A 27908-nucleotide genomic window follows, 5' to 3' on the forward strand; every position below is an offset into this window, starting at 1 on the left:
TTGCAGGGATTCGAACCGCCGACCATCTGATTGGCAAGCCCAAGAGGCTCAGTGGTTTAGGCCACAGCACCTTAGAGTGCCAAATTGTGGGGTGAGGGGAGGGAAAGCAGCACAAGGGGGAAGCACCAATTCGTGCTCTAACATTTCAGGAATCCAAACAGCCCACAAGCACCCCACAGAAACCCCATGGAAAGAGGCATTTCTTTATTTGAAGGGAATAATCACCTCACCCTTCGCAACTCCCAGGGTTGTGGCCCTGTAGACTTTGTGACTGAGTGGGGATTTGAGGCCTGGTCTCCCAGGTCCTAGCCCAAGTCTCTAACCACTACACCATACTGACAGCATGTAGATGCCCCTTAAAAAGTGTGTCAACAAACTGTGTCTATACCAGGAAAAACACCTTGTGTGGAAGGAGCCTGCCAAGTCCTTTCCCCAGCCCCCAGACTGTACCACACCGTGAACTTTTAAGACGGATGTATTTTCTTGTAACCAACCTCAAAGTGGAGCACTGACCGATGGCCCTGCTCACTGTACCTTAAAGCACATGTTTTGTTTTATTTTTTTAAGGATGGGAACTCTCAGTAAATCTACCACAGCCCCACTGGGTGCTAAGAATGGTCTGCTGTAATTATTGTATTCTTTCTTATTTGTTGTACAGCCAAACCTCAGATCCTGAACGCTTCCATTTTGGAACATTTCGGCTCCAGAATACCAAAAACCCAGAAGCAAATGCTCCAGTTTTCGAATGTTTTTCGGAAGCCAAACATCCGATGCGGTTTCCGCTGAGTGCAGGAAGCTACTGCAACCAATCGGAAGCCGCGCCTCAGTTGTCGAACATTTCGGAAGCCAAACAGGCTTCCGGAATGGATTACGTTCAACAACCGAGGTTTGACTGTATCTTATCTGAAGATTTGGTTATTTAAAATTCCATTCTACACTTTTTATAGTACGTACGTTAAGACACAGCCTGTCCTGGAATCCATGCAATTGATGGGATGGGATATTACCTGAAAAAACACATGAACCGATAAACAAACTCCAAGCCTGATGTGAACTCCATCTATATCTGAGGAATCAAGCAGATGTGAATTCACTCTAAGGTCATAGCTGGCTCCTTGAGTTACAGCAGAAAGCTATCCCAGAGCCAGCCAGCGCACTCTCTGGAATCCAGGGAGAATGAAGAGCTTGGCTTCAGTCCTTTGTGGTCTATATAAGCCGGGGCTTCAGGACTCACTTCAAGGGCAGATCTGAGCATCTTATGTACCCTGCCATTTCAAAGGCATGAATAATGGGTGGTAGGTCTAAGCCAGATAGAAAGAGTCACAGTGTTCTCTCCAGATGGAGTTGGTTAAAAGTGTCTCTGGCTGCTGCCACACACCACATCCTGTAAGTTTGGGCACAGGAAAGGATCCAGGTGAGAGCTTGCTGTACTACTCAGAGGCCAAGAAACCAAAGGGTGTCTTCGTGGCCTCATTGATGTGTGCCCCCAGACTACAGAGATTCATGTGCTGGGAATGTGGATGCATAATATTGGTGTCGCCAATGTTCTTGTTGTCTTCTGTGTCTGAATGTATGCAACATGGGCTGTTCGGGGTAAGCAAGGCTCTCCTTAGGGATAGGCAATTAGGGTTTGGAGTTTCTACCTTCCCCTTAAATTTGTTCCTTCCCAACCTTTATGTATATGAGCGCATATCTATATTGTGTTGAAGCTAGTTGTTTTTATTTGATATCATAATCATTTTTGAAAGTGCCTTCATTAGCTGGAACTCTGTCCCAGCAATATCAATGGCCCAAGCAGGATGCTTGCTTGCTTTTAATTTATTTACTGTGAACAAAACAAAACAACAAGTGCAAACATAGCAAAAGGGAAGAAAACAAAGACTCAAAACTGTAAGCCATGAAGCGCCACAGCCTGGAAAGACAAAAGTGCAGAAATGCAGCACAGCTCCAAAGGGACAAAAAAGTATGTAACTCATACAAAGGTTCCATTTACAAATAATAAAGATATATAAAATAAAAGTATTCTCTGCCTAGTTGACCATTAAATTTTTTTGGGGGGGGCAGGCATTGTTGGTATTGTAGCCCCACTCCTCCTTTTGCTGTGATCATTTAGCAGCCGATAACACAATGCCCATTCTCAAAAAGAAACAGATCTGAACTAATAGAAAAGAGGACCGATGAACATGTACAGAGCGTATTGTCCTCAACATTGGTCAGCTACATCCTGCCCTAAACACACTTAGGATCAAGGAGTTTAGAGTTGCCATATTTTAAGCAGTGAAAAGTTGTTGAGCTTTGCTTTTTTTTAGTTTTGCAGAAACGACACTGCCAACACGATGGGTTGTCATACATCTGGATTTTCCTGGACTTCTTTTTTTTTTTTTTTTTTTTGCCAATTTCTGCCCGCACACTGCTGCCAACTGCAGTTTTCCGGATATGTCTGGGAAATTCCGGGTGTATGGCAACCCTAAAGGAGTGAGGCTTCCATCTACATAGACCTGAACTCCAGCACATTTTACTGATTCAACGCTTCCCTTGCCTCCATTCTGAGAACTGAGTACAAAAAATAACAGTGTTTTGATACTTCTGAGTAGCTGCTGATGGTGTATTTATGCCAGCGTGTGGCCCCAGACTGCGCCCATTCATTTCCATCAACACTTGCTTGCCTTCATTAATAAAACTTTGTCAGCTTGCAAGATCTAAGCTACAAAGGCTTTGGAAAAGTCCACGATCTGTTGCTCCTCTGCGTGCCGAGGATGGGTTGGGCTGGGCTGGGCTGGCCACTCCCCACGGTCCTTGTTTGTGCAGATCTGTGGCTTCCACAGAAGCCCTGCCCAAGGAATACAATCTGCTATGAATCACTGCAATATTGGATTAGATGTCCCCTCAGCAGACGGCTAATTCAAACCATACCATCCCACAGTGAGGCCTTTCTGCTCACTCACGTGGGGAGGCAGTGGAGGGGGAGAAAGGATTTCTGTGAATAGCACCACTCAAACACTACATTTTGTCCTCTCTCCTCTGATTTTCTCAGCGGTCAAGTGATCTCCTCTCTTTGCATCCATGCCTCAGTTTACTCACTGTGAAGCAGAGCCAGCACCTTGGCCTGTGAAATTCACCCCTCGTTATCTGATGGCATTAAACCCCAAACCAAGAATCCAAGGCGGGTATTCAGCCACTGGGCATAACTCCCCAAAATAAAATTTGCATGACAAACTGGAGGAGATCCTCCTAGGAAAGGCTGCCCCCTGTTGGCTCGTTTTGGTCAATTGCTAGCACATTTGATCATTCGGATGAGCCAGCCCAAAGTATCTTGCTAACAAAGGGTAATCTGAGGGCATATGCAGACAGGTACCAGTTTACCCTTCATGGCTTCCTGCAGGAAACTCAGGAACTGTATTTTAGTGAGAGTGCTAAGAGTTCTCTACTGCATGAGGCTTGAAACTTCAGTTCCCAGGATTCAGTGGGGAAAGGAATACAATTAAACCAGCAAATTATGTCCCACAAATTATGCCATCAGGAGCTTTCTCACTGATAATGCCAGGGCGCTCCAAAAGAGGAATTCTAGCAGAGCAAGGAGCCAAAAGGGGCCCAAAGGCTAAGATATGGTTACCAGATGTCCCTGTTTCCCGGGGACAGTTCCCGAATTTACAAATCTGTCCCCAGACAAAATCCATCCCCGGAATGTCCCCAGATTTCATTTAATGTCTCTGAATTTATATTTTAAATGTTGTAGATTTATTAGCAGGGAATGAATGTTGCGTGATTGGTTCAACGGCACAAGACACATCATATGAGGACTTCTGGCGAGGCAAAATGGCTGGCGCCACGGCAGCGGGCAGCTCCTGAAGCCAGCCAGAGCCAACTGCGCTACCAGGCTGGCTCTGGGCTGCTGAGACTGCCGCTGCTGCCACCACTGCTGAGGGGGAACCGGGGACGCCCGGAGCATCAACTGGGGGAACCGCTGACACACACACACCCCAATGACCCAAATTGAGCCAGGAGCAAGAGCGCTCAGCCACCCGGCCAACTGCCCAGCGGCGCTCCAAGGCCAGGAAAACCCCAGAGCCGATGCAGGGAGAAGGAGGAGAGGAGAAGGAGAAGGATGAGAGAGAAGGAGGAAGGAGGAAAAAAGAGGGGAGCCCCAAACTTTCCGCGCCGCTGCCGCCACCATCACTGAGGAGGAGAGGTAAGAGAGCACTGGGAGGGCAAGGACACGTGGCCGAGCCCACGCCCAACCCAAGCCTACTAAACGGCAACTCAGAGAAGGCCACGCGACAGAGGAGACCACAGAAGACAAGATATCACAGTACTTATTTTTTAATAAAAAAATAACTTTTTTAATAACTTTTTTTTTCTTTTCAAAAAATTATTGGAAAACAATCTGGTAAGATGCACATACACAGTGTCTCCTGCTGCATAGCCCTCAACTCAGGTGGTCTGTCCTTCACATCCCTAAAAATTGCCTCCCCAATTGGGTAGCTGGGTTGCCTCATGTCAGACTGGCCCCAGGACTGTGCTTCCCAACAAACTTGAATTTCATCCTGTTTCTTTTCTTTGTAGTGTAATTTTTTATCCCCCCCCAAAAAACATTTTTACAATAATCTTCACATCAAATACGGTAGCTGCATTGTTTCATAAATTTACTTCCCACCTCTGCAGTGTTTTTCCTCAAACCTTTTCTGCTGCTTTACATCTTTATCTATTACAAAAAGTTTCTCTGGTACAATTATTCTATCATCCCCGCCCCCCAGCTGCTTTTATCTTGAATCCTGCCCGTGATTTCATTTGACTAAAGTATTTTTTAAAATATTCCACAAAAGACCTCCATTTGTCTGTAAAAAGTTCATCGTTTTGATCTCTTAATTTCGCTGTCAGTTTTGCCATTTCTGCGTAGTCTGTTACGTTCAAGAGCCACTCTTCCTTTGTTGGAATTTGTTCTTCTTTCCATTTCTGTGCATATATTGACAGGTGGCCACCAAACCTCTGCTTAAAAACCTGTGTGCATATAATATTCTAGCTGCTGTTGTCACATACATAAGAGTTAGAAGGGACCCCCAAAGGTCATCAAATCCATCCCCCTGCAACGCAGGAATCTCAACTAAAGCATTCATTCCAGAGGTCCGTTCTTAACCTGAAACTGTTCTTAACCTGAGGTACCATTTTAGCTAATGAGGCCTCCCACTGCCGCCGTGGCGCCACCACGCAATTTCTGTTCTCATCCTGAAGCAAAGTTCTTAACCCGAGGTAATATTTCTGGGTTAGCAGAGTCTGCAACCTGAAGCATATGTAACCTGAAGCGTCTGTAGCCCGAGGTATCACTGTATGGTAATTTATGGACCTAATAGGTATCTAAAGCCATTTGCACATGTTGCCACGCAACCAGTCTATGCAGAATGTAAAGGTAAAGGGACCCCTGACCATTAGGTCCAGCTGTGGCCGACTCTGGGGTTGTGTCGCTCATCTCACTTTATTGGCCGAGGGAGCCAGTGTACAGCTTCCGGGTCATGTGGCCAGCATGACTAAGCCGCTTCTGGCGAACCAGAGCAGCGCACAGAAATGCCGTTTACCTTCCCACCGGGGCGGTACCTATTTATCTACTTGCACTTGATGTGCTTTTGAACTGCTAGGTGAGCAGGAGCTGGGACCGAGCAACAGGAGCTCACCCCGCCGCGGGGATTCGAACCGCCGACCTTCTGATCAGCAAGTCCTAGGCTCTGTGATTTAACCCACAGCGCCACCCGCATCCCATGCAGAATGTAGGCACCCTATATATAGAAATGAACAAACCAGTGATATTTTAGGGAGCAGGCTAGCTGGTGGGGCCCATTACTTACATCACAGGAGCCTACACAACACATTATCTTTTTCTTTTATTTTGGAAATGTACATCCAGGGGGTTTTTCTTTAATTTTTTTTGGGGGGGGGCCAAGAGAGTGTGGCCCTAAGCTATAGCTTGTTTAGCTTATACGTGAATCCGGCACTGGTTTCACTCATCCATGTGGTCTGCCCTGGACTTAGGCAGCCTGCTAGTTATCTTCAGGAGCAGCAGAGGGGGTTGTCCTGTTGCCAGGGCTGAACCAAGACCACGTTTAAAACACCATGCATTTAAAACATGATGACATCACTTTAAAGCATTATATCAGCTGCTGCAAGGGTGCTGAGAGTTGTTAGGAGATCTCTACTTGCCTCACAGAGTTCTCTGTGAAGAGCAATCAATTGTTAAAACACTATGGCAATCCACCCTCTGCATTTCACTGCAGATGGTGACAGCAGCCACCAAATTAAAAGACGCCTGCTTCTTGGGAGAAAAGCAATGACAAACCTAGACAGCATCTTAAAAAGCAGAGACATCACCTTGCCAACAAAGGTCCATATAGTTAAAGCTATGGTTTTCCCAGTAGTGATGTATGGAAGTGAGAGCTGGACCATAAAGAAGGATGATCGCCAAAGAATGATGCTTTTGAATTATGGTGCTGGAGGAGACTCTTGAGAGTCCTGTGGACTGCAAGAAGATCAAACCTATCCATTCAGAAGGAAATCAGCCCTGAGTGCTCACTGGAAGGACAGATCCTGAAGCTGAGGCTCCAATACTTTGGCCACCTCATGAGAAGAGAAGACTCCCTGGAAAAGACCCTGATGTTGGGAAAGATGGAGGGCACAAGGAGAAGGGGACAACAGAGGACGAGATGGTTGGACAGTTTGTTCTCGAAGCTACCAGCATGAGTTTGACTAAACTGTGGGAGGCAGTGGAAGACAGGAGTGCCTGGCGTGCTCTGGTCCAGGGGGTCACGAAGAGTCGGACAAGACTAAATGACTAAACAACAAGAATAAGAAGGGTGGGTGGGTGTGTTCATTGTCAATTACCTGCTTGCAATATCTCAATGACCCCTCTGCATATTTAGCCCCCATCTCGGAGCATCCACAGTCCAGATAAGATTGAACACTCTTAAAATCGCGTGCTCTGGTCCATGGGGTCACAAAGAGTCGGACACAACTAAAGAACTAAACAAAAATCGTAATGCAAAGGACAGATCACATTATCTGCCACAAGAGGGCAGCATGTGCTTGGAAAAATATTCTTTCTTTCCTGGGCGAGTAGTCAAGTACGATTGTCTTCCATGAACACGGTCTTAACAGTGAGTCCGTGAGTGAGTGTAGTTTTCAACATCAGAAAAGCTTGGAGAGGAAACCCACCGCGCAAAACTTCATCAATCTCAGTACACAAATATAATGGGAAGTTTAAGTTTAGTGTACGCTGCTTTTTTGCAACCAGCTGTTCTCAAAGCAGTTCACAGCAAACATCAGCCAATTGTTCTCCCCATATGAACTGACCCGGACCCTGCAACCATCATCTGAGGCCCTTCTTCATGAGACTTCATGAGGAATCCTATCCCCAGGGAAGCTCACCTGGCACCTTCATTACATATCTTTAGGCAGCTGGCAAAAACATTCCTCTTCTCCCAGGCCTTTGGCTAATTAAACAGTCTATGGACGCAGGTGGCGCTGTGAGTTAAACCACTGAGCCTCTTGGGCTTGCCGATCAGAAGGTCGGTGGTTCGAGTCCCCGCAAGCGGGTGAGCTCCCATTGCTTGGTCCCTGCTCCTGCCAACCTAGCAGTTTGAAAGCACATCAAAAGTGCAAGTAGATAAATAGATACAACTCCAGTGGGAAGGTAAACAGCATTTCCGTGCGCTGCTCTGGTTCACCAGAAGCGGCTTAGTCATGCTGGCCACATGACCCGGAAGCTGTATGCCAGCTCCCTCGGCCAGTAAAGCGAGATGAGCGCCGCAACCCCAGAGTCGGCCACGACTGGACCCAATGGTCAGGGGTCCCTTTACCTACGGCCTTTTAAACAGTAGGAGCAGAGTTATAGTTTTTGTTTGTTACTAGGTTATGTATTTTTGTGTTTTTATATTGTGATATAAAATAAAATATAAAATACTGTGATCCTTGGAGTAAGGGCTGTATAGAAATTTAATAAACTATACTAATAGCCCCATGGCCTGACTCGTAACTTCCTATGTTCATATCCACTTGTGATAGATTCACTGCAGTGTTCATACATGATCTCTGTCTGAGGGCTCCATTGTATTAAATGATATGGATGGTTACTAAACTTTGTTTCATGTATAAAAGAATTTCATATATAAAAAGAATTTCAAATCCCACACAGATACATATATATTTAATCTCTAAGGAAATGCTACATTAATAAAGAAACAACTCTTTGAATGCGCTATAAACATGCAACACCAGATGGCGACGGAAAGCAGGAAATATTTAAACAGATATTCCTTTTGTCATAACGATCGAATTTGTGACTTATTTATAGCGGGGGTTTTCCTGTGTGTAGACCCGCTCTATCATTCAGTTAACAAAAGTAAACCTTAGCTGCTGTCTTTTAAGCTATTAAGATAGTTACAAAATCAGAACCCTTAATTTTGGCTCCACCTGAACCATAAATTTAAAGTAACATAAACACCACTTTGAACAGTCATGGCTTTCCTCAAAGAATCCTGGAAACTGTAGTTTGTTAAGGATGCTGCGAGCTGTTAGGCTACCCCTATTCCTCTCACAGAGCTACAGTTCCCAGAGTTCCCCAAGAAGAGAAATTGTTCCTTAACCACTCTGGAAATTGTAGATCTGTCAGGGGAACAGGAGTCTCCCACTAGTGTGGCACTGTGGGTAAACCACAGAGCCTAGGGCATGCCGATCGTAAGGTCTGCGGTTCAAATCCCCGCGACGGTGTGAGCAGAGTCGTTCGTGACTGGACTTAATTGTCAGTGGTCCCTTTACCTTTACCAGCACCCATAACAAACTACAATTCCCAGAATTCTTTCATAGAATCATAGAGTTGGAAGAGACCACAAGGGCCATTGAGTCCAACCCCCTGCCAAGCAGGAAACACCATCAGAGCTCTCCTGACATATGGTTGTCAAGCCTCTGCTTAAAGACCTCCAAAGGAGGAGACTCCACCATACTCCTTGGCAGCAAATTCCACTGTCAAACAGCTCTTACTGTCAGGAAGTTCTTCCTAATGTTTAGGTGGAATCTTCTTTCTTGTAGTTTGGATCCATTGCTCTGTGTCCGCTTCTCTGGAGCAGCAGAAAACAACCTTTCTCCCTCCTCTATGTGACATCCTTTTATATATTTGAACATGGCTATCATATCACCCCTTAACCTCCTCTTCTCCAGGCTAAACATGCCCAGCTCCCTTAGCCGTTCCTCATAAGGCATCGTTTCCAGGCCTTTGGCCATTTTGGTTGCCCTCCTCGGGACACGTTCCAGTTTGTCAGTGTCCTTCTTGAACTGTGGTGCCCAGAACTGGACACAGTACTCCAGGTGAAGCCATGACTGTTTAAAGTGGCATGATCCTGCTCTAAATGCATAGTGCAGGTGGGATCCTTCAAACACCTCCAAACCTTAAGCTCAGGGGGTCAGGAGTGTTAATCAGACCATCACCAGATGGTCAGAGCCAAAAACAGAATTGGCTACACAGTGGCTCCCTTCCATAGCTGTCAACGTTTTCCTTTTTTTAAAGGGAAATTCCCTTACAGTGGTACCTCGGGTTAAGTACTTAATTCGTTCTGAAGGTCCGTTCTTAACCTGAAACTGTTCTTAACCTGAAGCACCACTTTAGCTAATGGGGCCTCCTGCTGCCACCGTGCCGCCAGAGTACAATTTCTGTTCTCATCCTGAAGCAAAGTTCTTAACCTGAAGCACTATTTATGGGTTAGCGGAGTCTGTAACCTGAAGAGTATGTAACCTGAAGCGTATGTAACCCGAGGTACCACTGTATTCCCAATAGGATTCCTTGCAAGAAAAGGGAAAAGTTGACAGCTATGCTCCCTTGCCAAGCAGTTGCACAAGGCGGGGCTCAGCTTTTAGGCAACGCCTGTCTGTGTCCTTTGCAGCATGCTGAAAACCAGTAGCACCAACCACGCTGTCTCTTTCTCAGCCACTGTCTGTTTGGCTCTCCTGGCCCCAGACCACAGGCTAACGGTTTCCTGCCTATTCCAATAAGTCGTATCCGGGACACAGGGCCTCTTCATAAATGCAGTGATATGCAGATGCAGCTGGTATCTGGCTGTGTGGGCAACAAAGACACATGATGTCTGCACCACTGAAGGGGTGTGTGTGTTTTGGCAGTACAGTGCAGAATCAGGATGAGACTTAAGTTAGAACTTAAGTTAACTCTATGATTCTATGATTCTATTAACTCTATGATTCTATGATTCTATTTCTTTGGAGGTCTTTAAGCAGAGGCTTGACAACCATATGTCAGGAGTGCTCTGATGGTGTTTCCTGCTTGGCAAGGGGTTGGACTCGATGGCCCTTGTGGTCTCTTCCAACTCTATGATTCTATGATTCTAGAAAGGGGTTCTAGCCCACTGAATGCATGCCCTCCAACATTTCTCCAATGAAAATAGGGACGTCCCATTCCATAATAATGCAGTGGTACCTCGGGTTACAGGCACCTCGGGTTACAAACACTTCGGGTTACAGACTCCGCTAACCCGGAAGTAATACCTCAGGTTAAGAACTTCACCTCAGGATGAGAACTGAAATTGCGCGCTGGCGGTGCGGCGGCAGCGGGAGGCCCCATTAGCTAAAGTGGTACCTCAGGTTAAGAATGGTTTCAGGTTAAGAACGGACCTCTAGAACAAGTTAAGTTCGTAGCCAGAGGTACCACTGTATTACTATTTATACCCCACACATTTTACTGGGCTGTCCCAGCCACTCTGGGTGGTTTCCAAAACTTATAAAAACGTAATAAAACATTATTATTATTTTTTTAAGTCTTCTCTATACAGGATTGCCTTCTGCCAGCTCAGGGGTCAGATAGCTCCATACCCTCCAACATTTCTCCAATGAAAATAGCGACGTCCTAAGGAAAAGCAGGACATTCTGGGATCAAATCAGAAACCGGGACAGCTTATCTAAATCAGGGACGTCCCTGGAAAATAGGGGCATTTGGTGGGTCTGCTATTCTACATAGAAACCTGTCTCAAAATGGATGCAGTCTGATGTGATTTCCTGCACAGTTCCCTGTGAATGCACAGATGATTGGCATAATTGTCACCATATTCAATTAGGAGTATGGCAATCCCGTGTGATTTGTGGAAAGTAGCATTAGAGCAGGGGTGGGCAACCCAGGGGCCGGATGTGGCCCAATCGCCTTCTCAATCCGGCCCGCAGACATCCGAGAAACAGCATGTTTTTACATGAGTAGAATGTGTGCTTTTATTTTAAATGCATCTCTGGGTTATTTGTGGGGCATAGGAATTCGTTCATTCCCCCCCCCCAAAAAAAAATATAGGCTCGCCCACCACATGGTCTGAGGGACAGTGGACCGGCCGACGGCTGAAAAAGGTTGCTGACCCCTGTGCTAGTGGCTCTTCAGCAGGTATTCACCAGATTTTCAAAACTGATCATTTCCACAGGGTAGAAATTTCTCTTTGGTGCAGCGAGGGGGGAACTGGATGACGTGATCATGTTTGATCATGTTAAAGTGATTCCCATGGCTCTTATTTATTAAGTGCCATTCCCCCTTCCACACACACCGCTGCTTCTCTGCGTGAATTAATCACATGAGCAATTGTGCTCAGTCCAAACTCATGAAAGTACACAAATAGCCACAGTGCCCTCTCTGATGTGATGACCTCACTGGATGTCAGTAACCATAATTTGGCTGTGGTTTTTGTCAATATGACAAATGAAGGCAACTGAAGGCAATAAGTATATAGGGATGAATTTTACAAGGGATAGTGAAAAAAAATTAACCAAAAATACATACTTTTTTATTTGTATAACGTTGATTCGTATGTGTATGGGAAAATGTGGCTTGTTTCAGCACAACCCTTGTCTTTAGCAATAATTCTGCGTTTTCTCTTTCACGCTCTGTGAAATCTAAAAAGAGCAAATGAAAAAGTAAACTGTGAGGCTGACAACCTCACTACCTAGCCATTCTGTAGTTTGTTAGTTTGTTTCTGCCTGAAGTGCAGAACAGATCAACTAGGGTTCTTAACACAACCAGGCTTCATTTAAGGTATGTTGCAGTTGCTGATTTTCCTTTTTTTAAAAATAATATTTATTAAAATTTTAGAGACGATAAAGGTTACAAAATTTAAACATAAAAAATAAAAGCAAAGAATAGCCATAGTAGAAAAAAGAAAAAAAAGGATGCAAAAATACCAAAAACAAAGCACACAAAAAGTGAAAAACAGTTTAAAAAAAGAAGAAAAATCAATATTTCATATCTTATAGTTCATTTACTTGTTTCCTGACTTCCTCACACCTCCCCTTTTGTATTCCCGTTTAAAATTCCTTTCAGCAAATCCTTACCCTCTATCATTTATCTTTACTCAATATCTTAACCTGTTATAACTATGTATTTTCAACCATTGTCAATCCATATTTGCATATTCTTAATAATCTTTTTGCCAATACCACTTATTTTCCATTCCAACATCATTTTAACATTCATTAATTTTACAGTATCTCTGCAAGTAGTCTTTAAATTTTGCAGTTGCTGATTTTTCAATGTGGCTGGCACATCACAGTTTTATTTAAACACCTGTTCTGGTCCAGCAGGAAGAGGGCTCTTAGAGGAAATCTCTCCAGCCCTCTGACTCATCTTACAAAGCCATCGTTGCCTCATCCCACAATGAGGGGGGAGATGGACTCCACAGTCATGACTTCTCAGATTCTCTACCAAAATATCCATTCCCCGCCCTTGCCCCCGTGATTCATGTACATGAATACCTCAAGGACCGCCTCTCCCCATATGAACTGAGCCAGACCCTGTGACCAACATCTCAAACCCTTCTTCATGTGTCTCCTCCAAGAGAGGTCAGGAGAGTAGCAACATGAGAACGGGGCCTTTTCTGCAGTGGCTCCTCATTGCTGGAATGCACTCCCCAGGGAAGCTTGCCAGGCGCCTTCATCACATTTCTTTAGATACCAGGCAAAAACTTTCCTCTATAACCAGGCCATTGGCCTTTACCTATCTGTGGCCTATAAAAAGCAGGTGGGATGCTTTTACTGGATTCCTTCCCCCTTTGTTTTAATGTACCTCTGTGCGGGGGGTGTTGTTTGTTTGGATGGTTGTAAGTCGCATTAGCTTGCGCTGGGCAAGATAAAGTGACTAATAAATCTAATAATTATTATGACGGTGAATATATCGTAAGACACTAAATATTTTTTTGGAGGCCAACACCAGTTGCAGTGGTTCAAGCGGCAATGGAGCAACTGGTTCCTATTGGCTGAGCTGATGTGATGTCATGAAATACTGATGAACATGCCATTTGTCAAGAATAGTTGTCACTCAGAACATGGTATTCCAAGCACTGAAAGTTTTAATGAAAGGAAAGTGGCTGAAGGAAAACCCTCTGCTTAGGGCTGTGAGGGGAAGAACCTGGAAGTTCAATGAGAAATGATATCCCAGGGCAGTTGGGATAGCTAAATGCTCAGAATAAGACCACATATATTCTTAGGTAAAGGAACCCTGGTAAAGTCCAGTCAAAGGCAACTATGGGGTTGCAGCGCTCATCTTGCTTCAGGCTGAGGGAGACGGCGTTTTGTCCATAGACAGCTTTCCGGGTCATGTGACCAACATGACTAAACTGCTTAAGGCACAACAGAAGACCACGACGGAAGCCAGAGCTCATGGAAACGCTGTTTACCTTCCTACCACAGTGGTACCTATTTATCTACTTGCACTGGCGTGCTTTTGAACTGCTAGGTGGGAAGGAGCTGGGACGGAGCAACGGGAGCTCACCCCGTTGCGGGGACTTGAACTGCTGACCTTCTGATCAGCAAGCCCAAGAGGCTCAGTGGTTTAGACCACACACCATACCTTTACCTTTACCTACATATATTCTTACTCCCATTTCGTTACGCAGTGCCCAGACACAAAGGAAGACAGAACATGGGAAAACAGTGATTTTCGTAAATGAAGCAATTGTCACCAAACACTTGCCTAAGACAGAACTGGGAAACAGCTAGATTTTGTATTTCCAGAGCTAGGGACTCAGCCACTGCAAGTTTCTCCCTCCCAACAAGCTACATGAAACCTGCCCTAATAGGGGTTTTGGATTTTATTTTCTTAGGGGCCAGTGTAGCTACCTTTACTTTCCCGCTTTCTGGAACTCTGCAGCATGGATTTAGCACCTCATGACTTGGAAGCCAAGGCATGTCAGCCAGATAAAGCTTTTCACCAATTCATCAGTGTCGTTTAAATAAATTGGTATATGGCTAATATACCGTTACATTCAAAGTTATATTGATATATTATAGGTATCTGTTTTGAGATATTAATGGCAATTTGAACAAACAATTTAATAAACAAAGCTATTTCTTATTACAGGGAAAGTCATTTTTTAATACTTTCTTTTTCGCTCACTGTTGCAAAAGCACATTTACGTAATCAAAATAACTTTTTTTTGTTTGGTGTTTTTTTTGTTTGTTTTTCAATAATTTTATACATATTTAGCATAACCATTTCAAACATTAAAATACAAAGTTCTTTTGAACCTTCGGACCTGCTTCCCTCCCTCCATGGTTTCCATGTTTAAGATTAAATTTACTGCATCTTTTACAATTATCCATCTCTTAAAAGTAAAGGGACCCCTGACCATTAGGTCTAGTCGTGGCCGACTCTGGGGTTGCAGTGCTCATCTCGCTTTATTGGCCGAGGGAGCTGGCGTACAGCTTCCGGGTCATGTGGCCAGCATGACTAAGCCGCTTCTGGCGAACCACAGCAGCGCACGGAAACACCGTTTACCTTCCCGCTGGAGTGGTACCTATTTATCCACTTGCACTTTGATGTGCTTTCGAACTGCTAGGTTGGCAGGAGCAGGGACTGAGCAATGGGAGCTCACCCCGTCATGGGGATTCGAACCGCCGACCTTTTGATCGGCAAGTTCTAGGCTCTGTGGTTTAACCCACAGTGCCACCCGCGTCCCATCCATTATATAACCATAATTAACATAAATAATTCCACATTACAAGTGTTATTACATCCCTGCCAAAGGTTTTAACTGTTTACAGTGGTCTTTTAAGTAAATTACAAATTTACTCCAGACTTTAGAAAATATTTGATCTTCCTGGTTTCGGATCTTCCCCGTCAGTTTTGCCATCTCCACATACTCCATTTTGAAGTTATATTATGGATTTGAAGTCAAAATAGCTTTGAAAACTCAACCCATGTGCTCTTGAACTGAAGCTTCGCTGATTAATCCACAATATTTTCAGTTGATTAATCTGCCAAGAGAACCAAGTGAAGCTTGCAGTCTTGTTGAAAATCCCGATTGCTAAGTAGCGCCAGTTTCACGATTCAGCCTGACCATTCAGGAAAGATTTTTGTGGTTTGGGAGAATACCTTTATTTTTGTGGTTTTGGGAGAATACCTCATGGTCCATTGGGGAGATGGGAACAACCATCAGCAATACAGAAGCTGGCTACCATTCCTGCTTTAACCCCTTGACCTTATGTCCTATTTAAACTGGCAGTGGCAAAATAAAGCTTTGTGCCTCAGTCAGGGCTCCTCTCTCTGGTGCTTCACAACATTACCCTTAAAGCGAGAGAGAGAGAGAGAGAGAGAGAGAGAGAGAGAGAGCGAGAGAGAGCTGCTGCTGCTGCTGCTGCTGCTAAACTCCACCTCCATCCCTGGGGCAGGATGGCTAGGGAAGGGAGATGAGCTCTGATTCTTTAATGCCAGGCACCCTGGATCGGAGTGTTCATGCCCCAGTTGTTCACTGGCGCATAAAATTCTGCTTTCAGCAAAAATATGTTTACTACATGCATCTGAAAGGGAAGCAGTTGCGCCTAGTGGTTAGAGGAGGGGGAGGTAAGGCTGGGTTATTTACATTCCAGATGCGAGGAAACAATGCCTTAAAGACAAGCCTCCAGGTTTTTGCAATCCTCTCTCTGCAAGGGAGATGGGTCTGTTGAATTCTGGTGAGCAGGGATTCCGGGGTCTGTGTTTGGGGATCTGGGGAGAGGCAGAAGGAATCCAATTGGGCACAAAGTCCGCAAGCTACTACCTCAGCAGCGGCCAACTCAGTTCCTGACCTTTGCAAGGGGAATCAAAGGCCCTTTGCTTCCTCTTCGGCAAAATGGGGGGGACAGGACGGGACCTGAAACACATGCTCCATTCTCTCCTCTGATTTCTACCATGCGCATGCCTTGAGTGGGGTTTGCGGCATGGACACAAAGGCCACTAAGTGGACGTGGCCTGAGCCCAGAGGGCTGCTATCGCTCAGGGGCTCCTGTGGGCAGTGGGGCACCTGCAGCTGCTGCCAGACCAGAGTCGGGATGTGGGTCCGTTCAGCTGCCTCATAGCCAAACCAGAAGACAAAGGGAAGCATGTGCAATCCAAGCCCGACCATTGTGATTCAAGACAAAACGCCTAATTTGGGGGCAAAGGACAGTGATAACTCGCTGTGGGTTGCAATGTGATCGGATATGACGGCCTTTGAAAGCAAGGACGCTCCAGACTCCTGTCTGGGATGCCGGTCAATATGTCAGCTGCTATCTGTCTGCACACAGCTCCCTAATGAAACGGTTACCACCAAATTCGCTGGAGGGGGCAGCAGTAGTATTTCCAGGCTTATTACCATAGGGGCTCCCCAAGGGAATAATAGCGTGCGAGGTCGTCATGCCAGATTTAGAAGCACAAAACAACCTTTGGCTTCAAGAGACATAACATCAGCTGTGCAAGACTGCATGAGATTCCAGCTACAAGCATTTATAAGCAGATCAGCCAACTAAAATTTTAGTTGATTAATCTGGGAGTGTCAAACTCTAACTGGCGAGTGCCAAACTCAAATGGAGAGTTAAAAGGCACACTGGTTTGTTTTTAGTTGTTCTGGTTCTGATGTGTTGCTGCAATAGGAGACAAAAGGCAAACGCCAAAAGCCTTTCCTTCCAACAAAAAGGTGGTCCTTTTTATGTTTAAAATGTGTCTATACTGAAGTTTTGGTAATATGCAGATCTATTTATGTACAGTCGTACCTTGGTTGTCGAACGCCTTGCAACTCGAACGTTTTGACTCCTGAATGCCGCAAACCCAGAAGTGAATGTTCTGGTTTGCGAATGTTCTTTGGAACCCAAATGTCCAACGCTGCTTCTGATTGGCTGCAGGAAGCTCCTGCAACCAAATCGGAAGCCGTGCCTTGGTTTTCTAACGTTTTCGGAAGTCGGAGAACCAATGTACAATTGCAATTATAAATTATTATTTTTTAATTCTGATTATTTTTAGCACTTAGCAACTTATTCATGCTTCTTTGTTTATGAAAGCGTTGGTGGGGTTATCCATTTAAAATTATTGTGTGGTAGTCAGAGTAAACCCATTGATATTTTAAGTAACTTTAAGTCCATTGATTTGGGTCGGTCTGTTCTAAGTATGCCTAACATTAGATGCCCCCCACCATATCTGTTTAATGCAATAACAGGCACACAAAGCCCCTACAAGCAAGCTCCCATCCCTTCTCCTTCGACCCAGCAGCTCACCTGAGAACAAAGGCCTTTGACTACCTTCCAAAAGAGGTGGCCAATGACACGTCCCTCAGGAGCACAGAGGGCTGTAGCCAACTAAGTCCTCCTCAAAGCAGGCCCACTGAAATTAATGAACCTTACTACAGTGGTGCCCCGCAAGACGAATGCCTCGCAAGACGGAAAACTCGCTAGACGAAAGAGTTTTCCGTTTTGGAGGTGCTTCGCAAAACGAATTTCCTATGGGCTTGCTTCGCAAGACGACAATGTCTTGCAAGTTCCTGCTGGGGTTTTTTTTCTTTCCCCCCCTTTTTCTAAGCCGCTAAACCGCTTATCAGCTGATCCGATCAGCAGATAAGCCGCTAAAAGCTGCTAATAGCACTAATCCGCTAATCCTTCAACAGGCTTGCTTCACAAGTCGAAAAAAACGCTAGACGAAGAGAATCACAGAACGGATTCTTTTCGTCTTGCGAGGCACCACTGTAATTTAGTCCCATTCATTTTTATGGGTCTACTCGGAGTAGGACTTACGAGACAACCCAGAACTTCCAGAGAGAGCAGCTACTCTAGAGGAGGCCTGAGCAGTAATGGCTCTTGCCTGGCCTTGCACAAAGCAGGGGACATGTAATGTAAAATCAATTAACTAATGAGTCTGTGAAAAGATTTTTAGAGCATCTTCTCTGATGGTCTGTGACGTTTTATTTTATTTGTACATAGATATAGGAATCTCTATCTGGCCTTTCTAATTCATAAACATTACGTATGGCAGCTTTCAACAGTTAAAAATGCAGTAACATAATAATTTTAAAAAGCACAATACGGCAGAGAGGCACAATGGATAAAGCCATTGACTATATCTGGTTTTGGTAGCCTGCCGAATAAAAATATATTCATTTACGAGTGGAAGGGGAGGTGTTTCACAACGGGTGCAGTCACTGAGAAGGCGCTGTCCATCTTCACCACTGAGCAGGCCTGGCCCAAGATGCTGAGCTGCCCAAACTGAACATGCTTCCCTGCCTCTTCCACCTCTGCCTCAGCTACCACCTGGAGGCAACCCAGGGAGTAAAAGGAGGCAGGAGAAGATCCGACAGTGGTGGGCTGCAAGCGCCTCACCAGGTTTCATGGGCAGGTCAGCCATGCCTTGGCCCTTGGCTACAGAGAAGGGCCCCTTCCCCATACCCTCCCAAATTTCTCCGGTGAAAATAAGGAAGTCCTAAGGAAAAGCGGGGCATTCCGGGATCAAATCCAAAACTGGGATGGCTTCTGTAAATCCAGGACGGTCCCTGGAAAATAGGGACACTTGGAGGGTCTGTTCTTCCCTTTATCTGTGGGAGTGAGCAAGCTGGTATAGGAGCAGGCAGTCCCTCAGGTACCATTTAGGGCTTTAAAGGTAATTGTCAGCTTTTTGAATTGTGCCCACGGAAGCAAACTGTAAACCAATTTAGGCACTACAGGGCTATAGATGGCTTCCTGGTTCTCAGTTTCAGGAGTTTGTTGCTGACCTGTTGACACGAGGAGCAAAGCTCTTCTCCCAACCTTTCAACACAAAGAAGAAGAGGAAGAGTTTGGATTTGATATCCCGCTTTATCACTACCCTAAGGTGCCTCAAAGCAGCTAACATTCTCCTTTCCCTTCCTCCCCCCACAACAAACACTCTGTGAGGTGAGTGGGGCTGAGAGACTTCAGAGAAGTGTGACTGGCCCAAGGTCACCCAGCGGCTGCGTGTGGAGGAGTGGGGAAGCAAACCCAGTTCCCCAGATTACGAGTCCACTACTCTTAATCACTACACCACACTGGCACTGGGTGGTACTACTTCACACGGAAAACCATAGATCTCCCCTTGTTAACTAGCACAACACCTAGAATGACAGGACATGGGCACCTATCCTTTTGTGACTGGTGTAGCTGTCATTTTCCAGATGACCAGAATTAGGAGACCACAGGCTTCCACACTTCTCTCCTCTTTCCGTCCTAATCTCTCCCATGCTCATTTCTTCCTCTCTTCTATGTTCTGTTTTAACCATGCTGTAATGCTGCACCGGGACACGGGTGGCGCTGTGGGTAAAAGCCTCAGCGCCTAGGGCTTGCCGATCGAAAGGTCGGCGGTTCGAATCCCCGCGGCGGGGTGCGCTCCCGCTGCTCGGTCCCAGCACCTGCCAACCTAGCAGTTCGAAAGCACCCCCGGGTGCAAGTAGATAAATAGGTACCGCTTACCAGCGGGAAGGTAAACGGCGTTCCGTGTGCTGCGCTGGCTCGCCAGATGCAGCTTTGTCACGCTGGCCACGTGACCCGGAAGTGTCTTCGGACAGCGCTGGCCCCCGGCCAATAGATGTGAGATGGGCGCACAAACCCCAGAGTCTGTCAAGACTGGCCCGTTCGGGCAGGGGTACCTTTACCTTTAATGCTGCACCATGCGTAGGCGCTAACCATCATTAATGCCCTTGCAAATCCACTTCACCCCCTAGATCCAAGCTCTGTCTAGGAGGGCAATTCATTCTCGCTAGCATTAGGAATCATTCATACCAGTCATAGCACTATAAGCACTATGGTTAAAGCAAACTGTGGAAGGGAAGGGGGATTTGTAGGGAAGAGAGGAGAAGGGAGCATGTCATTAGAGTTGCCAACTGACCAGGAAAAATACTCTCCCCTCTGCCTTTGCCTCTACTAGCAGCTTGATATGCAGAAACTGAAAGGTGAAGCTTTTCAGAGGATGAGGAGATACCTAATCAACTTAATGCATTCAGATCAAACTGCTGTTACCAGTGCAAGAACAGAGGATAGTATGGAAATTGCCAATCCCACAGAAAAAAAACATGTCTCTTCGCTTTTGTCAGCCTTTTTCCAAGTGGTAAGGTGGCTGTCTATGGGGGTGAGAGCCTTATTAGTGATGGCTCCCCAGATGTGGTAAAAAGTTGCTTGGTGCCTTCCTTATAGTAATTTCAGTGTTACGGAATGGCCTTCATTTTAGTTTTCTAGGCCTTTTAAAATCTGTGAATTTAAAAGTTCAGAACTTGAAACCTACTCTTCTATCTCTGCTCACTTAAAAAAAAAATATTGCAAATGTTGCTTCGTGGTATTGTATTTTAGTACTGTATTTTACAATTTTGCATTTGTGAGCTACCCAGAGAACAATGGTATTGGGTGGCCTGTAAAAAAAGAAAGAAAAAAGCCATGCATAAACACACAAATCAACACGTATTTTCATGCCATATCCCCATCGTACTTTGCTCTGGAATCCTATAATCATGTATAACCTTGCTCACGACAACCCCTTTCACAAAGTCTCTTAGAAATTGCAGGCTGGGGTGTGGGGGATGTGGACTGAGTGTGGCATTTTCTCCAGCCAGAAGTACTGTAACACAATCTGCTCTCCAGATGCCAGTAAAAGCCATGGGTTTTCTCACGAGGCCACCATATATCCCACTTTCTACAAGCCTTGAGACAAAAGAAGAGGAGACGGACTCCTGTCGGCCTCTTCAGAGTCATTAAAGTGTTTATGTACCAAATTAAATATCCTCCCTTTGCTCCAAGGCAGAAGTGAGGGACCTCAGGCTTAGCAGCCAATAGCAGCCTTCCAAAAGCTCCATCCGGACCTGGGGGGCCTCTTCCCACATCCCTCACAGTCCCTCTTCTGAACCCTCCTTGGGTGACTCAAACGCCTCTTGCTTGGCTGAATGGAGGATGGAGAGGTGTGCTATATTCATTTATTTAGTCGTTGTGTTTACATCCCGCCTTTTACAGTGGTGCCCCGCAAGACGAATGCCTCGCAAGACGGAAAACTCGCTAGACGAAAGAGTTTTCCGTTGTGGAGGTGCTTCGCAAAACGAATCTCCCATGGGTTTGCTTCGCAAGACGACAATGTCTTGCGAGTTCCTGATGGTTTTTTCCCCTCCCCCCCTTTTCTAAGCCGCTAAGCCGCTTATCAGCTGATCCGATCAGCAGATAAGCAGATAAAAGCCGCTATAAAGCCGCTAATAGCACTAATCCGCTAATCCTTCAATGGGCTTGCTTCGCAAGACAATAAAACCGCTAGACGAAGAGAATCACAGAACGGATTCTTTTCATCTTGTGAGGCACCACTGTACTTCAAGGAACTCGAGGTTGTGTCTCTGGTCCTCCCTCTCCTCATTTAATCCTCACAACAGCCCTGTGAGCCAGGGCAGGCTGAGAGGCACTGACTGGCCTGAGGTCACCCAGCAACCTTCATGGCTGGGTGGGGATTTGAACCCAGGTCCCAGTCCTACACGCTAACCACACTAGTCTACTGTACAAAGGTGAAATTTGCATTTGCCACCCTCAGGCCCTCCTCAACCACTGCCACGTGGCCCTCAGAAGGTTTCTTAGGTGAGAAAAGTGAAATTTGTGCATTTGAAGCACATCCCACCACCTTAAAGCATTCTCAGCACTAGGGGTTTTTTTTAAGGGCTGCTGGGAATGACAGCTCTGCAAGGAGATTAACTACAGTTCTGAGGTTTCTAACTTGGTTCTCTTCAGTCCAACCACTACACCATACAGTGGTGCCTCGGGTTTACAGACGCTTCAGGTTACGGACGCTTCAGGTTACAGACTCCACTAACCCAGAAATAGTACCTCAGGTTAAGAACTTTGCTTCAGGATGAGAACAGAAATCATGTGGTGGCAGCAGGAGGCCCTATTAGCTAAAGTGGTACCTCAGGTGAAGAAGAAGAAGAAGAAGAAGAAGAAGAAGAAGAAGAAGAAGAAGAAGAAGAAGTAGAAGAGTAGTAGTAGTAGTAGTTTGGATTTGATATCCCGCTTTATCACTACCCGAAGGAATCTCAAAGTGGCTAACATTCTCCTTTCCCTTCCTCCCCCACAACAAACACTCTGTGAGGTGAGTGGGGCTGAGAGACTTCAAAGAAGTGTGACTAGCCCAGGGTCACCCACCAGCTGCATGTGGAGGAGCGGAGACGCGAACCCGGTTCCCCAGATTACGAGTCTATCGCTCTTAACCACTACACCACACTGGCACCACAGTTTCAGATTAAGAACAGGCCTCCAGAACAAATTAAGTTCTTAACCCGAGGTACCACTGTATTGGCTAAAAAGTGAAGAATGCAAAATACAATGGTACCTTGGGTTACAGACGCTTCAGGATACAGATGCTTCAGGTCACAGACTCCGCTAACCCAGAAATAGTACCTCGGGTTAAGAACTTTGCTTCAGGATGAGAACAGAAATTGCATGGCGGTGGCGCAGTGGCAGCGGGAGGCCCCATTAGCTAAAGTGGTACCTCAGGTTAAGAACAGTTTCAGGTTAAGAACGGACCTCCGGAACGAATTAAGTTCTTAACCTGAGGTACCACTGTAGATGGTCCAGCCTTCCCTTCCTGGAACTCACATTCAGTTGCAGCCACTGGTGGTGTAAAAGCAGCAAGCTTTTCAGAAGTTGACACCCTTAAGGACAGACTAGTGGGAGACAGGCAGGTCTAACAGCTGGGAGGGTTCTCTTGCCCAGGTGCCACTGATATAAATGGAGGGGTTGTGTACGTCACTTGAATGGGCCCCTGCATAGTACATAACCTGCTGGGGTGTGTGTAGCATTTTTCACCAATACAGTGGTACCTCATGTTAAGTACTTAATTCGTTCTGGAGGTCTGTTCTTAACCTGAAACTGTTTTTAACCTGAAGCACCACTTTAGCTAATGGGGCCTCCTGCTGCAACCGCGCAGCCGGAGCACGATTTCTGTTCTCATCCTCAAGCAAAGTTCTTAACCCGAGGTACTATTTCTGGGTTAACGGAGTCTGTATCCTGAAGCGTCTGTAACCTGAAGTACCACTGTAGTAAAATCAAATGACTAACAATTTGCTGGGCCTCTGAAAACCAGCTGTGTCATTTTCAACTGCATATTATTTCGTAATTATATTTTGAATCTGTCCATATTGCCCATAGTGTTTGTGACATTACAAGTGTTACAGTGGTACCTCGGGTTAAGAACTTAATTCGTTCCGGAGGTACGTTCTTAAGCTGAAACTGTTCTTAACCTGAGGTACCACTTAAGCTAATGGGGCCTCCCACTGCTGCTTCACTGCCACGCGATTTCTGTTCTCATCCTGAAGCAAAGTTCTTAACCCGAGGTACTATTTCTGGGTTAGCGGAGTCTGTAGCCTGAAGCGTCTGTAACCCGAGGTACCACTGTAAATAAATGAAAACAACTCGAGAGGTGTGGGCTTGTCTGCCCACGTTAGAGTAACGCTCTTCTGAATAGTGGGATCAAAGAAGCGATCCTGGTTGGGGCCCCTTTTATTCTCACCCCACCCCTCCAGAGGCCAAGCTGCCCTTGCCCCCCATTCGCTGTGACAAAAGAAGACCCTTGTCCCCTCTGCATGGGAGTCATCCCAGCCGGGCAGTCAACTTCCTTCTTCCTCGGGGGCCCTGATCCTGTATCTTTACCAGCACCTTGGAGAGCAGAAGATCTGGCACGGAGATGCTCCCCCAGCGAAGCCTCCCCCGGCTCATTTCTGCGCATCTGTGTTAGCAGCGGCACAGGAGCAAGGCCGGAAACCCGGGGAGGTGGCAGCTCAGCCAGCCTTAGGAAGAGGCGTGGGATGGATCCAGTGGCGTAGCGTGGGTTGTCAGCACCCGGGGCAAGGCAAGTAATTTGCGCCCCCTAACCCGTGTATGTGCGCCCCCTAACCCCCAGGTGTTGCGCCCGGTGCGGCCGGCCCCCCCTGCACCCCCCACGCTACGCCACTGGATGGATCCATTTCTCATGCACCTTGGGGAATGCTGGCTATCCGGCCGCGCCTGCTGCCTCCCTCGCGCGTCTGTCCGGCGCGCGGGGGGTTAATGTCTGCTCCTTGGCGAGCTTGTCTGCAAAATCCTCCCTCTGATACCCAAGACCGTTCTCTTTTTTGAAAAAAAAAAAGGGGGGGAAAGGGGAAAAATCAATCTTCGGGGCTCGCGGCCAATAAGAGGAGTCCGGGGCTTCCCGATCAGCCAATCGGGTAGCATCCTCGGCGCTCATCTGACCCACCCCACCTCTTCCCTGAAAACTGCCCACATATGGGATGTATATGTAAAACGTCGAGCTCTCGCTCTTATAGAGACGGGTCGGGTCGCGACGTGGATTTGAACGGGGACCGGGAGCGAGCGGAGCCGGCGCCGGACGGGCTGAGGTGGGGAGGCGCGATCCCTTGCCAAGCGCGGGCGCGATCCGGGAGCAGCTTGAGCTCTCTGCCGCTTTGGCCCCAAGCGAAACAAGGTCACGGGCTCCCTTCCCGCCGCCGCGTCCGGCGTGGCCGCCACCGGGGAGCGCGGGACGATGCGCGCTGGCCGACGGCGCGCCCGCCCCGTCGCGCCCGTGGGAAAAGAGCATCCGCCGAGCGACCTGCGAGGCCAGGAGAGCGTGGCAGGGACCGGCGGCCGCCCTGCCTCCTCCCCCTCGAGAAAGAAAGGCTATTTGATTGTTTGTTTGTTGCTTTGTTTTGTTTTGTTTTCTTTCCGCGGAGGGAGCAGCGGGGCCGCCCCGCCCGCCGCGCCTCTATCCAACTTTCCCCGCCGAGCCTCTTCGCAGACGCCAGCCAGGAGGGAGGGCGGGAGAGGGTCTCTAACCATCCCCGCCCCCTGCCCGCCCGCCCGCCCTTCATCTCCGCTCCGGAAAGCGCGAAGAAAGGAGGACTCCGCTCGGCTCCCACGGCGCCCCTTCTTCGCCAAGTGCCACTCGCGGCCGCGAAGGAAACGGCACACAAAGGGAAGGCATAGCCGGAGCGCGGCCCCCCCCCTCCAGCCAACGCCGTCTTTGCCGCCCCGCCCCGGCGAGAGAGATCCAAGGAGGAGCCGTGAGTAAGGCGGCGGCGGCGGCTCCCCCAAGGCCACCCCACCCCACCCCGGGAAGGATCGCGGAGCACCTCGGGCGGCGGCGGGAGGGCTAACCCCCCTCCCCGCCCCCCTCCTCCCTTCCAGACGCTCCTGGGAGGGAAGGTCGCCGCCCGGCGGCCCCTTCCCCTCCTGTCTGCGGTCAGGATCAAGTGGGAAAGCTGGAGCGGCGTGACGGCGCGCCGGGCCTTAAATCTGCTGGTCACGGGCAGCCCCAGACGGCGGCGGCAGCAGGGAGGGAGGGAGGGCGAAGCGACACCGCGTGGCCTCCCCCGCAGGCGACAAGGGGGGGAGGCGAGGCGAGGCGAGGCCGTAGTCTGCTCTCGCCATCAGAAGTTCATGTGCTTTTGAAGTCCTAATCGCATTTCCAATCACGCATTTGTCCCCCGTCTCCCTTTCGTAAGCGGGGAAGGGAAGACTAATTTAAGATTTTTTTTTCCCAGATGAGAAATGGTTTTGGTTGTGTGTTTTTTTGGCCATTTAGGGAAGTGAGACATTGCGATGGGTGAAATTCCCCTTCATCTCAGGCTTAGAGGCATCTCAACAGCGATGAAGTACATTAGCAAAAAGGAACCCCTAGAGAAGTGTGGACATGGGGGGAGGGCAGAGCGGACCCTTGGGCCTGGTGAAGCAAGGGTGTCCCTTTGCTAGAAATGAGGACTTCTGCCCTGGGGCTTCTAGCAGTTTGCCCTGATCTCTGGATTATGCTGGTCAATAGCAGGTCCTGGCAGGGGACCAGTTCTGTGCTGCTGTCAGACTTCAGTCAAAACGGTCACAGTGGGCATATGAAACTTTTGTGGAGTCTGCTGGGATGGAGGGAGACAAGCAGATGTACCTGGTGCACCTAGAACTCTTGCTGCTTTTGTTCCTTTTGTCTTGTGGGAATCTTACATGAGGTGTGTGGAAGTGCATTTCTGCTCCATTCTTCTGCTCTCTCGGTCAGGAGTCAGCAACTAGAGTGCCTCCGGCCCCCAATCTGGCCCTTGCAGCGGGGGTTGGGGGCTGGCTCCTTGATTCTACAGCACAGGTGATGTAGAGGTGTGGCAGCTTCTAGGCAACCCTCCATAAACCTGAGCTGCTGGCCAGGCTCTGGTTGAAGCATCTTCAGGAATGGCCCGACTCCATAAGCATCTCTCACCACTCAGAATGCCACGGAAGCTGCCTTTGTGACATGATCCTCCAGGAAAACGCTCTCCGCCTGGAGGCTTGTGCCTTGGCACTCAGGGAGATGGTAGCAGAGCAGCCTTGGGTGAACTTTGCCTCTTGGATTATGTGGTGCAGTTTTTGAGGGCAGCCCAATTGCCTTGGCGTGGCATGGCCTCTTGCCACCCTGGCAGAACTTGAAATGGATGTGAGGCACTGGGCAGGAATGTGCCTTTTGCTGCTGCGCTGTGTTGCTTGATGATTGAAGTTGGCATAATCAAAACTAATTCTCATCTGCCACTGTGGAACGAACAGGTATGGCCAGAGAAATATCAGTAGTTGCAGGAGATATAGCTGTTGTGCAGAAGTACTTTGGTAAGCGATGAGCATTAAAAGTCCCATTATGTATCTGAACTTCATCCTTTAAAGATGGGTGCACGGCTCTGGATTTTGTGAGAAACCTGTCCTTGGCTCATGCAAGTTGCCCTGCTTTTAAGCCTGTGGAATCAGACCAAAGTTGCTCAGTGCAATCTGTATGTGCTCAGAGAGACTCTTAATAGTCTGCTTCATAAGGGGCATTTGCCTCAGATGAGAGATGGAGTATTCATTTTGTGACGTTAAAGAGGGAGGGGACACTCAGAGACAAAGACTTAAGAGTGCATTTGCAAGGAACCTGCAAAAAAAGTTCTGTAGGTGATTTATCCAAAGTTTCTTACTAAGCAACAATACACAATACAGTTCTGCAATATGCCTTGCATATTCTTCTTTTGCAGTTAGGAAGACATTGGGAGCTGGCAAAATGGTTTCAGAAAGTGACCAGCTAACTGCATTTGTTCCCATTTAAGTCAGAGTCTACCCTGCTATAGATGACACTCTTTTCGTCCGTAGCAGTGAATATATTGCTAACTGGTACAAGTTGACCTTGCTGTGATACGGGCAGCAGAGCCACACGCTGCTGAATATTCATCTGCTCTTTGTCACCCAGGACCTCGTACAGAGGCCTCGCTAACACAACGAGGCAAAGAGAACCGCAGCTGGTGTCTGTTCACACTGTACAGATCCATCCTAGAGCCTGCCTAGATCCTATTGTCACAGAGAAGTAAAGAGAAAACTTTGAATAGCAAGTTTTCATACTAGCAGCGTAAAAGATATCGGATTATTGAGGTGCCTGCCACTTCTGCAACCTGGAAATGGGCTTATCAAAGTCCATGTAATAGTTTGAAGGGGAACTTGCATGGTGATGTTTTCAAGATGGTAGATGAGAAGGCAGTTTTTGGCTCATTTAAAGGCTGGCAGCGTTGTAGAATGGCATTGCCCCTGTGCCCTGGTCTAACACAGTAAAACTCACTAAGTAAATGAAAACAATTGTTGTGGGACTTGTACATAAAACATTTGTGCTTTGGACAGTAGCAGCCAGCAAGGTGTTGTGG

General features: G+C 47.3%; 1 long non-coding RNA gene across 1 annotated transcript in view; it reads left to right on the forward strand.

Annotated features, from left to right (window-relative positions):
• The first annotated feature begins 24537 nt into the window (after positions 1 to 24537).
• Positions 24538 to 27908, forward strand: part of LOC309522349 — a 34212-nt gene continuing 30841 nt past the window's right edge. Inside the window, exon 1 of the long non-coding RNA XR_014215058.1 lies at positions 24538 to 24635. This is a non-coding gene — a long non-coding RNA (uncharacterized lncRNA). The remainder of the gene's footprint in view (positions 24636 to 27908) is intronic.

This window comes from Podarcis vaucheri, assembly GCF_965113315.1.
Source record: "Podarcis vaucheri genome assembly, chromosome: 17".
In the NCBI taxonomy this organism is placed as follows: domain Eukaryota; kingdom Metazoa; phylum Chordata; class Lepidosauria; order Squamata; family Lacertidae; genus Podarcis; species Podarcis vaucheri.